The following is a 12,849-nucleotide window of genomic DNA, read 5'->3' as shown; positions in this document are numbered from 1 at the left end:
TCTTCTTAAGTACTTAAGAATATTCTTCACAGCAGTCCAGTGCTCTTCACCTGAATTTGACTGATATCTGCTAGTGACACTCACAGTAAGGGCTATATCAGGTCGTGTACACAGCATGGCATACATGAGGCTCCCTATTGCCGAATCATAAGGGATCTTGCTCATGCGTTGTATCTCTTCAGATGTGTTGGGGCACATCTTCTTGGAGAGATGAATCCCATGTCTTAGGGATAATAGATCCCTCTTGGAGTTTTCCATACTGAACCTCTTCAGTACCTCCTCTATGTACATCTTCTGTAATAGGCCAAGCATCCTCTTAGATCTATCTCTATAGACCTTAATCCCTAAAATATAGGATGCTTTCCCAAGATCTTTCATGGAGAACTCTTTTGACAACCAGACCTTGACCGAGGTTAGCATGGGAATATCATTCCCTATCAGGAGGATGTCGTCTACGTACAGTACGAGGAACACGACAGCCCTCCCACTAACCTTCTTGTAAACACACGGTTTCTCTTCGTTCTTGATGAAACCAAACGATTTGATCGCATCATTGAAACGAGTGTTCCAACTCCGAGATGCTTGCTTTAGTCCATAGATGGACCTTTGCAGCTTGCAGACCTTGTGATCTCCATCACTGGAGGTGAAACCCAAAGGCTGCTCTATATAAATATCTTCATCAAGATATCCATTCAGAAAAGCAGTTTTTATATCCGTCTGCCATATTTCATAATCATGAAATGCTGCAATGGCAAGCAATGTTCGAATGGATTTCAGCATGGCTACAGGTGAAAGGTCTCCCGATAGTCAATGCCTTCGCGCTGACTATACCCTTTCGCCACTAGCCTTGCTTTATAGGTCTCTACCTTTCCATCCGAACCTATCTTTCTTTTGTAGATTCATTTGCATCCAATAGGTACTATACCTTCTGGTGGATCTACTAAGGTCCAGACTTTGTTGGAATACATGGAGTCTATTTCTGACTTCATAGCTTCCAGCAATTTCTCGAAATCGATATCAGATATCGCCTCGTTGTAGGTATTGGGATCCTGTACATGTTCCCTATCTCCCATAAGGAACATTTTCTTGGTATCTTCTATAAGCATACCTAAGTATCTATCAGGAGGATGGGAGACCCTACTTGATCTTCGAGGTGGAGGAGGTAATACGTGTACTGGCTCTGCATGAATAGGTTCTATAGGATCCATTACTCGTTGCTTTTCAGAGACTCTCTCTTCAAGCTCAATTTTTCTCCCACTGCCTCTATTAAGGATAAACTATTTTTCCAAGAAGATGGCATGTCGGCTCACAAACACATTGTGATCCTCTGAGACGTAAAAATTGTATCCTAATGACTCTTTAGGATATCCTATAAAACGAGCACTTATGGTCCTAGGCTCTAACTTGTCCGCCTATTGTCGCTTGACGTGGGCCGGACATCCCCAAATCTTGAGATGACCAAGACTCGGTTTCTTACCATGCCATATCCCATACGGTGTGGTAGGAACGGATTTAGAGGAAACTCTGTTCAGTAAATAAATTACGGATAGTAAGGTATCTCCCCAAAGATACATAGGTAAATCAGTGAAGCTCATCATGGATCGGACCATATCCAATAGAGTCTGATTCCTCCTTTCTGACACCCCGTTGAGTTGAGGTGTACCCGGAGGCGTCTATTGTGAGACTATGCCATTCTCCTTGAGATAGTTCCGGAATTCTCCACTAAGGTATTCTCCTTCTCGATCTGATCGAAAAACTTTAAGAGTTTTTCCGGTTTGTTTTTCTACTTCATTTCTGAACTCTTTGAACTTTTCAAAAGACTCAGATTTGTATCTCATAACATACACATACCCATATCGTGAATAGTCATCGGTAAAGATAATGAAGTACGAATAACGATCCCTGGCTGACACATCAAATGGGCCACACACATCAGTGTGTACCAAGGTAAGTATTTCAGTGGTCCTCTCCCATGTCCTACAAAAGGTAATCTAGCCATTTTTTCTTGAAGACAGGACTCACAAATTGGATATGACTCGGAAGTCAATGGGCCGAAAAGCCCATCTTTCTTCATTTTGTTCATTCTGTCCTCTCTAATATGGCCAAGCCTGAGGTGCCACAAATACTTCTGGTTTATCTCATCTCTGGATCTTTTAGATCCTATGGCACTCACAACTTGCTCAGACACATTCACAGACACATCAACATGCAAGTGATAGAGACTGTCAATTATGAAACCACGTGCAACTAATTTATTTCTGAAATAAATAGAACAGCAGTCTTTGTCAAATGTCAAAACATGACCATCCTGTGCTAAATACGAAACAGAAATCAAATTCCTGCTAGCAGTAGGGACATAATAACAGTCTCTAAGTAATAAACTAAATCCAGACGATAATCGTAGAGGATAGGTGCCCACAGCTACAGCAGCAACTCTTGCCCCATTGCCTACCCGAAGGATCACTGCACCTTCCGCCAGCCAACTACTTTTCTTTAGACCCTGCATAGTAGTGCACAAATGAGCACTAGAACCAGAATCTATAACCCAACTAGAAGTAGAAGAAACCGTAAGATTAGTTTCAATTACGAGCAAGTCTAACATACCTTCAGAAGGTGTGTCTGCCTTTTTGTTCTTCAGGCTCTCGAGGTATGAAGGGCAGTTTCTTTTCCAGTGGCCGTCGACATTGCAGTGGAAACATTTTTCCTTGTCACTAGCATTTTTCTTATGAACTTCCTTCTTAGGCTTTTTGTCTTTCTTCTGCTTCTTTACGGGCTTCTTTTTCTTCCAAGTAGACTTTTTCTTGGAACCAGAAGTCAGCTCAGCAGCCAAAACAGAGCCCCTTGAACCTTTCAAGGCTCCCTCAGTAGTTACCAACATATTCAATAGTTCGGTCTTAGTGCATTCAATTTTATTCATAAGGTAGTTTACTATAAACTGCCCAAATGAATCAGAAAGGGATTGCAGGATCAGATCTATCTGCGGTTCCTTATGCATGGTCATACCGAGCTTCTCAAGCTCCTCTACATCCTTGATCATAGTCAAACAGTGATCGTGGACAGACTGTCCCTCGCGCATTTTTGCCTTGAAGAGCCTCTTGGACACTTCGAAGCGAGCTGTGCGACTCTGCTCACCATACAACTCTTGCAGGTGAGCCAGTATTTTTCTAGCAGTCTTCATGTTCTCATGCTGGCATTGAAGTTCATTAGTGATGGATGCCATGATGTAGCACTTGACCCTAATGTCATCATCTGTCCACTTTTGATGCGTCTCACGCTGATCATCAGTAGGACGTGCTGGTAACCTAGAGATGTCATTCTCGAGCACATACCCTAATTTCTCACAATTTAGAACAATTTTTAGGTTTCTAAGCCAGTCTTTGTAATTGGTTCTGATCAGTCGGTTGGTCTCAAGGATACGGGTCAAAGAGTTCGAAGCTGACATTGTGATCTGTAGAGAGTAAAGATTCTAGTTAGACTTTGTACTTGAACTCTATTTATTTTAGGGTCTTTTAAAACAAATATGCTCCCACTATTTTCTCGAATCCCTCATACTTTCCTGATGGATAAACAAAAACCCTACGCGACTAGAATTTCTAGTGGGTATTGCGGTCTCACCGATTTACATGCCGCCTCACCTAACAGTTATTAGTGACGTATAAATAGATGAGTGTACAACTCTTGTACAATGCTTCTCAAGTATATTGCAGTGGTACTTGGTCTCTAAGTCATGAAGACCTCACCTAACAGTTATTGGTCCCATTACTTAGTTAAGTAGACCCGCCGTATAACCGCAGAAATAAAGTCGTCATTGGATCCTCACCTAACAGTTATTGGTGCCCAACCCCACCTTTACCCCGCAACATCTCATGTCTAATAGAGAGGTCCAGTCTTCCGATGCAACTTGCCCACTGTGTCCAGCCGAGACAAATCAATACCGAAAAGACCTTAGTAGCTCTACTACGGTGGAAGACCTATAGACTTAATATTGCATAATCATGTCTTAGTGTTTGCAACTTGAGTTCTTTATAAGAGGTAATCGAACAATTGGCCAGGTAAGCAGGTGGGAGGCTCCCCTTACTCGGAGAGTAAGGTCCTAATTAAGTAACCACCTTTTAGGCTTGCCTAGACACCAATTAGATCAATTAATCTAATATGACTAACTCATGTTGGTTCACTCTTGACTGATTAGGGAGGTTTATAATTAGGTCTCACTCGATCGCGTGTTCACATCTCATGCAAATATAAGTCTACCCGCATAGACATAAGATTCAACATCTAGGCATTTATCAAAATAAAATTAAATGGTGATGATCATGGATCCAGGATGGGGTCATTTTACAAGCACATGCACGTCAATTGGTTTGATCGTCTTCAACTCTTGACTCGATTTTGATCCTTTAGGTCCAATTATGATCAACTCCTTGATTCAACCCTTGATCTCGATCCACGCATGTTGAGCTTGTTGATATACATATCGATCAACCATCGACGTGCAACACACATCACAGATTACATCCCAGATTGCTTTAAAAATTAAATAAAAATAAAAATAAAATTACAACCCTTTTTTCATGAGACACGCAGATCTCTAATAGATGAATTTAAGATGCACGCAGGCATTTGAAAAATTAAAATTACATGCACCACAGAACATCGCACAACATTTCAGCACATTCAAAGGGTCCATCCATAATCATCACCATACGCATCACATGCATAAAAATTATTTTTCATATCTGTAATTTAATTGATTATTCCATCTCATGATTTGCTGATCATGCTAGATTTGACTCTAAATATTTGTAATCACATTATCAAAGTATTAGAATCATTAATCTAACCATCTAAAAATTAGTATGCAGAAAAATCAGCAAGCTGAAAATTCTGTATACATAAATTTCAGCAAGCATAATCTCTTAAATTTCATATCTAAAATACCTTTAAAAATTTAATCCTAATCTTAATCTACATAACCATGGCTCTGATACCACTGTTACGATCTGTCACATGCCACTGAAAATTCAAAAATTTTCAGATATGCAGCAGAAAGACATGTGCATATCCCGTTCATCGCATGAACGTATTTTAAAACCATTTATAGATAGATTAGGATTAAATTCTTATTAAATTATTTTAAAATCATGATTAAGAAGATTAGATCTTCACCTTGTGCGGGTAGATGATCTCCACAAATTTGATTCACGTGGTATTTGATGAGGATTCAGTGGAAGCCGCACACGCGTCCGGCCTCTACGGGTATCCACACGAAGTAGTGAGTCGATCGAAGCCTTTGGATCTCCCCGGGGTGCTAGCTCCCTTGTAGAGAAGGATATTGATGGCTGATATTCTTCCTATCAATCAACTCTTGAATGCCTAAGGTAAGAGAAAGAAGAAGGATGGTTCAATGGAAGGAGAACAAAAACCCGCAGCCTTTTCTTTTTCCTTCGCGTTGGAACCAAGGAAGGGGATGAAGTAGACCACGCCAAGAGCTTCTTTTCCCTTGCTTCCTTGTGGCTGAAAGGAGGAATGGAAGGAGGTTCCTTGCTGCCAAAAATCCCAAGAAAATCATGAAAAATTCGGAGCCCCTTTGAACTCCTCTTTTATGGTGTGTGGATAGAGATGAGCTCCTAAATTTTAGGAGCTCATCTCTATCCCTTTGTAAATTCAAAATAGGAGGGGCATGACCCCTCCTTTTTCCTTCACGCCGCCAGCCAAGGGAGGGGCGTCCCTCTTCTCCCATATGGCTGGCCCCACTTAATCAAATTAAGTGGGGATTGGGTTAGGAATAGTTCTAGGTCTAATCCTATTCAAAATAGGATTAAGTGCACCCAATTTAATTCCTCCAAATCCAAATCCAATTAGAATTTAATTGAACCATGACTCAATTAAACTCTACAATCCTAATCCAATTAGGAGTCATTTGATTAATTAGATTAATTAATTAGGACTTAAGAAAATTCTAATCTAATCAGAATTTGTTTAAATTTCAGCTCTAAGACAATTAGGACTTTAGAAATCCTACTCCAAGTAGGACTCATGATCAAGTCCAATTAATTAAATCCAATTAATTGAATTAAATTACAATTCGATTGCAATTATTCCTTCTTCTAACCACTAACTCTTAGCGGGTTATCCATTTATCAATCTAATTGATCATATGTGATTCTTAATCACAATTCAACCATCGGATCGATCAATAATTCTAATGTGTGTGACCCCATAGGTTCTATTCTGACTGGTAGTGAGATATATTGCGATCTCTATCACAATATCATTGAAAACTTCTTTCAATGGGTTGAAACAATTTCAACTCAACTCACCAGGGATTATCGACCATCAAGATGATCCCTGTGAGTCTCACCATCCACCAGTGACACCTAGCAGTATGTAGTGGCTATCCAGCAGAATAGAATGATGAACCTCTAGGTATAATTATCGTATGATACAGTCCTTCTATCGTGAATCCCTACAAACCGGAGGTCATGGATAACTCGTCAAACCCCGTCGTCTATCATATGTCTTGATTTATTCGACTTGAGTTCGAGAGTGGAAAACTCTTTCTCTACTTTATATTACTGCCCTGGCCAAGGTCTTAGAACTCAGTCTAATAAATCACATAGGATCACTTCTCTTTTATCAAGGTCGATAGATTCCATGTAAGTGCATACCCTATTTCTACAGTGAACCTACTACAGCCAATCTACACAACAAGGACCCATATGACTAGAGACCATGTATATGTGTAGTCAAACTACAATAACCTCACTGTGAGTAGCCGAAGCACCGTCGGTCAAAGGACCAGTCATACTACTGCAACATCAAGCAAGTCACTGACGAGTGGATAGACATCCAAGTGACTTCTTGTCTTGGTCACGCTCAGTACTCTTGTTCTCTAACAAGTACCTGCACTATCACTTCAGTGTCCCTACACTGTGGACTCGAGTCTCGTCCATCCATAAGGAAAGCGATTTGTGCACTGATCGGATCAATCATCGTCCTCGTGATGATCCATTAATCAGGAGCATTTAGAAATTAATCACCAATGATACATGGCTCCAATTCTCAACTCTTGAGAATATGTATCATCATCTTAGTAATTCCTTGGACGATTCATAGATACATAAACAATATGAATGAAAAGATGCCCATTTATCATTCAATAATAATAAAGTCAAGTACAAATTTATTGATCGGTTATTTCAATTTCAAAAATAAACCACGCAATAGCACATATCCTGTAGGATAGTGATTACGGGTGTCGGTCCACAGGGATTGAAGAATAAGTTATTTTTCTTTTAAAAATAAATCAAAAAGAAGGATTTGCTAACTTGATTTAACTAAATTAAACTATAAGTACGGATTGAAATTTATCAGAGTAAATAGATCTAGGGTTTGGAATCCACCACATAGCATTGCATCAAGGATTGTATTCTTAATTTTTGTCTTTTGGAGAGACATGCAATTTTGGCTACAAGCCTTTTAAAATAAAAGCATAAAGAGTGTTAGGAAGATCCATCTTTGGTGTAGCATGAAGTGTCTACCTAAGTATGCTAATCTATGATGCAGCACACTTCATCTTCCTAGGCATGGATCATCTTAGACTACTTTAGCAAACATGATTAGTAACTAGCATGCTCGAAAGTTAAATATCATAAAGAAATATTTCATTGAAAATAAGAATTTAAACAAGCTCCAAAATAATAAAAAAGTAAGAACTACAATTGCCTGATACATTGCTAGGGCTTCATCCAGCCCTAGACTAGACGTTTAGCCGAGCATGGCTTCCGGACGACCTCCCATCTTCAAATGAAATTGATCACCTCCCATTATTCCCAAAATATCACAATTATTCTCTTCCCCCCCTCTCTCTTCTTTTTTTATTTCTTTCTCTCGGCTTTCTTCTTCTTCTTCTTCACCGAAACAGAGTATCCTCTGTTTCTTTCCTCCACCGAGCTCTCCCTTCACCGATGGCTTCCCTCCTCCTTTTATAGATCCCCACCAAGAATCAGCCAACGGTGGATCCATGATTTTGCGCGGAGAGGAGGAAGAATGCGTGCGTGATCGTTGGGACGGAATCCATGGGATCGGCTGGAGCTGACCGTGGGATGGAGGCGCTAATCCGGAAGAAGCTGGCTGGGTGGCTGAATCATGGGAGTCTGGGATCTCGGAGAAGACGGGAACGGAGCTAGAGACGGATGCCGATCCGGGAGGAGCTGCGTTACCGGCTGCTGGGAAGGAGATGAATCCGGAAATGTTGGCTGCCGCTTGGAAAGGACTGATGCGGAAGAGCAGGATCTCAGCTGCGGATGAGAAGGCGGAGGAATTGGGAAGAGAGCTGCACCGCGTGGAAGATTTTGTGGAAGATCTCTCAGGCTGGAACGGGTTGATCGGAGGAGTGGTCGCTGGCGGTTGGAGCGGCTCGTTGATTGCAGCGGAGGAGTGGTCGCTGGCGGAACATCCGGGATGAAGATGATGCCACAGTTGGATGCGGAAGACGCCCGGCTGATTTTCCTCTTGGGTTTGGCACGCGGCTGAGGGAGGATCGGGTTGTGGATCTGGCTGGCGAGCTCGACGGGAGGAGCCGTGGACGGTCGGGATGCACTGCGGGGAAGAAGATGAACAGTGGCTTTTTGTTTACATTATTATTATTATTATTTTTGTAACACTGTTCATATGAACAGTGTTTTCATGGGACACTGTTCATATGAACAGTGAATCATGGATATTCAATTATTATTATTATTATTATTTTTGTTTTAAAATTATAAATTTTATATGAAGGCAGGTAAGGAATTGGTTGGGAATTGGCTTTGGATTTGAGGTGGGTCATGATCGTTGATTTGCTTGAAATTATTCTCGAGCCCAATGTTATTTAAATTTAATTCTTGCTGAGCTGCTTCAGATCGAACTGGACCAGACCAGACTAAAAACCGGACCGTGACCTAATAACAAGGGTTAATCAAATATTTTTCACACAATTATAACTTTCAATCTAATCAGGACCAAAACCTATTTAATCATAGCCTTAGCTTGATTACAACTCCATCAGGTTACTAAACCGGGTCAACACAATCTCCTCCTTATATGTTTTCATGAAAGATTATAACTAGGAGAGAGACAAGTTTAGAGTCTGTCTTGAGAAAAGAATTATTTACCTCTTACCATATTTTAAATTCATTTCAATGTTTATTTAATTTTACGGTAAAATATATATTTATCAGTTTAAAAACATTGATAAGTGCTATGGAAAGATAACTAAATTATAGATTATTAAGCACTTATCACACCCCCAAACCTATATTTTGCTAGTCCTCGAGCAAAATAAAATTAGAAAAGAAAAACTCTAACTCACTTTCGCAGGCATCGCGATTGCATTTACCATATGCAACAAGGCTTTAAACCCCTAGGTTACCCTAGTGGACGAGTTATAGTCTCGTGAGGATTTTTAGTGAAGATACCCACAAACTTCAGTAAATTATTTTTTTTTTTTATAGATCGATTGATCTATGAAGTGAAAATCGAATTCCAAATGCATGCTAGTAAAGAATTTCAAAAACTCTCTCTTTTTTTTAATTAAAATCTAATTTAAGATACATGAATGATGAAAATTTCAAAGCACACACGGTTTTATTTACTAAATCAGCCCAAATCCTAGGTCAAGATGCAATTCAAGTTGAAGTCATTAAGTTTCCGTCAGGGAGTTGTAAGACTTATTTATACTGGAGTGCTCGGTGAAATCTGGACCGTACACAAGCTAAGGGTTCGGATCAACAAAATATTGCAAAGACTAGTAGTTTCCAAGGATTGGTCGAAAGGACCTGTTCACTGATTCAAAATTATTTTATCTGCAGGATTTTGAGAGTTGTGGATATTTACTTTAGTACCTCACGGGCTTTATCTGTAATATTCCAGTTTACTCGAATTTTTACAACAACGGCTTTCACACTATTGTCTTTTTCAAGGTCAATACAGAGTTTTTATATATATATATATATATTGTGCACTTTTACTCTTGTGGTGATTTCTCTGTGTAACGAGCAATCAGTCGACAACTCTCACACCAGTTGGCATAAGGTGTCGGGCATCAATACTCCCCTACGGACTTATGCTCGGAGTTCTCATCACAAGCCCACTTGACCTTTGACAATAGGTAGCCCTTTTCGATGTTCCTGACTAAATCCATTATTATTGATGATTTTTTTTTTTTGGATTAAATAAGTATGATTCATCAGGGTCCAAGGTTGCTACTATACTATCAATATAATGTCGAGCCTAGACCTTAGAAGTGTCGGCCAGTATGTAGTGAAATTTCGAAGTATTAATTAGCTTACAACTCCCTAAGAGAGACTTAATGAAAAGAACTTAAATTTGTATTACTTCCGACTAGTCATTGGGCTTTTTAGATTTTATATACCTTGTGTGTTTAGCATTCTCGCATTAATGTATAGAAATGAGATTTTTTTTTAAAAAAAACTTTTTTTTAATTTTTTTATTATTATTATTTTATACAAAATGAAAATGAACACATTTTTTTTTAAAAAAAATATTTTTATTTTTTTATTTTTTTATTTCTTTTGATAAACCTCACATTATGAAGTGAAAACGAATGCAAGAGATGCAAACAAAACAAAAATAAAAAAAATACTTAAAAATACCCCCAAACCTAAACCTAACATTGTCCTCAATATTAAAGAAATCTAAGAGAATTGGGTTGCCTCCCAACAAGCGCTAAGTTTATTGTCTTCAGCCAGACACGGTGCATCCTTAATTATTTTGATAAATAGGGTTCGTCAAATTGTGGGATTCGATCAATTGCCCATCGGTAACACAGTCCACATAAGGTTTTAACCTTTGACCATTGACTTTTAAAATATGTCCACCATTGAGGTGTTGGATCTCTACTGCACCATAAGGAAAAACCTTTTTCACTACGAATGGTCCATCCCACCTAGAGCGAAGTTTACCTGGGAAGAGTCGCAACTTTGAATTGAACAACCAAACCTTTTGACCAGGTTCGAAGGACTTACGGTTAATATTTTTATCATGAAAAGCCTTAGTCCTTGCTTTATAAATTTTAGCATTTTCATAAGCCTCATTGCGCAATTCTTCAAGTTCACTTAGTTGGAGTTTTCGGTGAGGACCAGCTACTGCCATATCTAAGTTAAACTTTTTGATAGCCCAAAAAGCTCTATGTTCAAGTTCTACCGGTAAGTGACAAGCTTTTCCAAAAACTAATCGGTAGGGAGACATGCCAATAGGAGTTTTGTAGGCAGTACAATAGGCCCAGAGTGCATCATTTATCCTTTGAGACCAATCTTTCCTATCGGGACATACCGTTTTCTCTAAGATGTGTTTTAACTCCCTATTGGACACCTCGACTTGTCCACTCGTTTGGAGATGATATGGGGTAGCAACTTTGTGGGTGATGTTATATTTGCGAGCCAAAGCCTCGAAAGACCGGTTGCAAAAATGAGATCCTCCATCACTGATGATGGCTCGGGGTGTGCCAAAACGACAAAAGATGTTTTCATGTAAAAATTTAATCACAACCTTGTGGTCATTAGTTTTAGTGGCGACAGCTTTTACCCATTTTGAAACATAATCAACCCCTACAAGAATATATTCGAAACCAAAGGATGGTGGGAAAGGGCCCATAAAGTCAATACCCCAGACATCAAATATTTCTACAATTAAAATAGGATTGAGAGGCATCATATCTCTACGGGAGATGGTACCCATCCGTTGGCACCGTTCACAAGTTTGGCAAAAGTTATGGGCATCTTTGAAAAGAGTGGGCCAATAAAATCCACTCTGTAAAACTTTTGCTGCAGTTTTTCTATCCCCAAAATGTCCCCCACAAGCTTGTGAATGGCAGAATGAAAGAATACTTTGAAATTCGCATTCGGGGACACATCGACGGATTACTTGATCGGGACAATACTTGAATAGATCGGGATCATCCCAATAATAGAACTTTACTTGTGAAAAGAATCGGTTCTTGTCTTGAGTTGACCACTCATCAGGAATTCGTCCTATGGCAAGGTAATTTACTATGTTTGCAAACCATGGCATTTTCATTCCTTGTACCCCAAATAATTGTTCATCCGGGAAAGCATCATGTAAGGGTGAGGTATTCTTAGAGGGTTCAAGAAGAATCCTAGATAAGTGGTCTGCTACGACATTTGTAGTTCCTTTCTTGTCACGAATTTCTAGATCAAATTCTTGTAGTAAAAGAATCCATCGAATCAGACGGGGTTTGGTGTCCTTCTTTGCAAGAAGGTGTCGAAGGGCAGCATGATCAGTGAATACGGTAACCTTGGATCCTAAAAGGTAAGATCGAAACTTGTCTAGCGCAAATACTACAGCTAGTAACTCTTTCTCAGTGGTGGTGTAGTTCAATTGTGCATCTGAGAGTGCTTTACTAGCATAATAGATGACATGAGGTACTTTATCTAGCCGTTGCCCTAGAACTGCCCCAATGGCATAGTCGGATGCGTCGCACATTAATTCAAATGGAAGGGTCCAATTAGGGGGTCGTATGATAGGTGCAGTGGTCAATTTCGAGCGAAGATTTTCAAATACCTCCTCGCATGCTTTATCAAAGACAAAGGGAGTGTCCTTGGCAAGAAGATTGCATAAGGGTTTGGAAATCTTACTGAAATCCTGAATGAAGCGACGGTAGAAACCAGCATGGCCAAGGAATGATCGGATTTGTTTCACAGTTTTGGGTGGAGGGAGATTGGAAATAAGATCGACTTTGGCTTTATCTACTTCAATGCCCCTCTTGGACACGACGTGTCCTAAAACTATGCCTTCTTGAACCATGAAATGGCTCTTTTTCCAACTTAA

The sequence above is a fragment of the Phoenix dactylifera genome, chromosome 10, assembly GCF_051530095.1.
Source record: "Phoenix dactylifera cultivar Ajwa chromosome 10, Ajwa_hap1_PhDact_Kaust_v1.1, whole genome shotgun sequence".
Taxonomy (NCBI): Eukaryota; Viridiplantae; Streptophyta; class Magnoliopsida; order Arecales; family Arecaceae; genus Phoenix; species Phoenix dactylifera.
Note: the sequence above shows the minus strand (reverse complement) of the source record.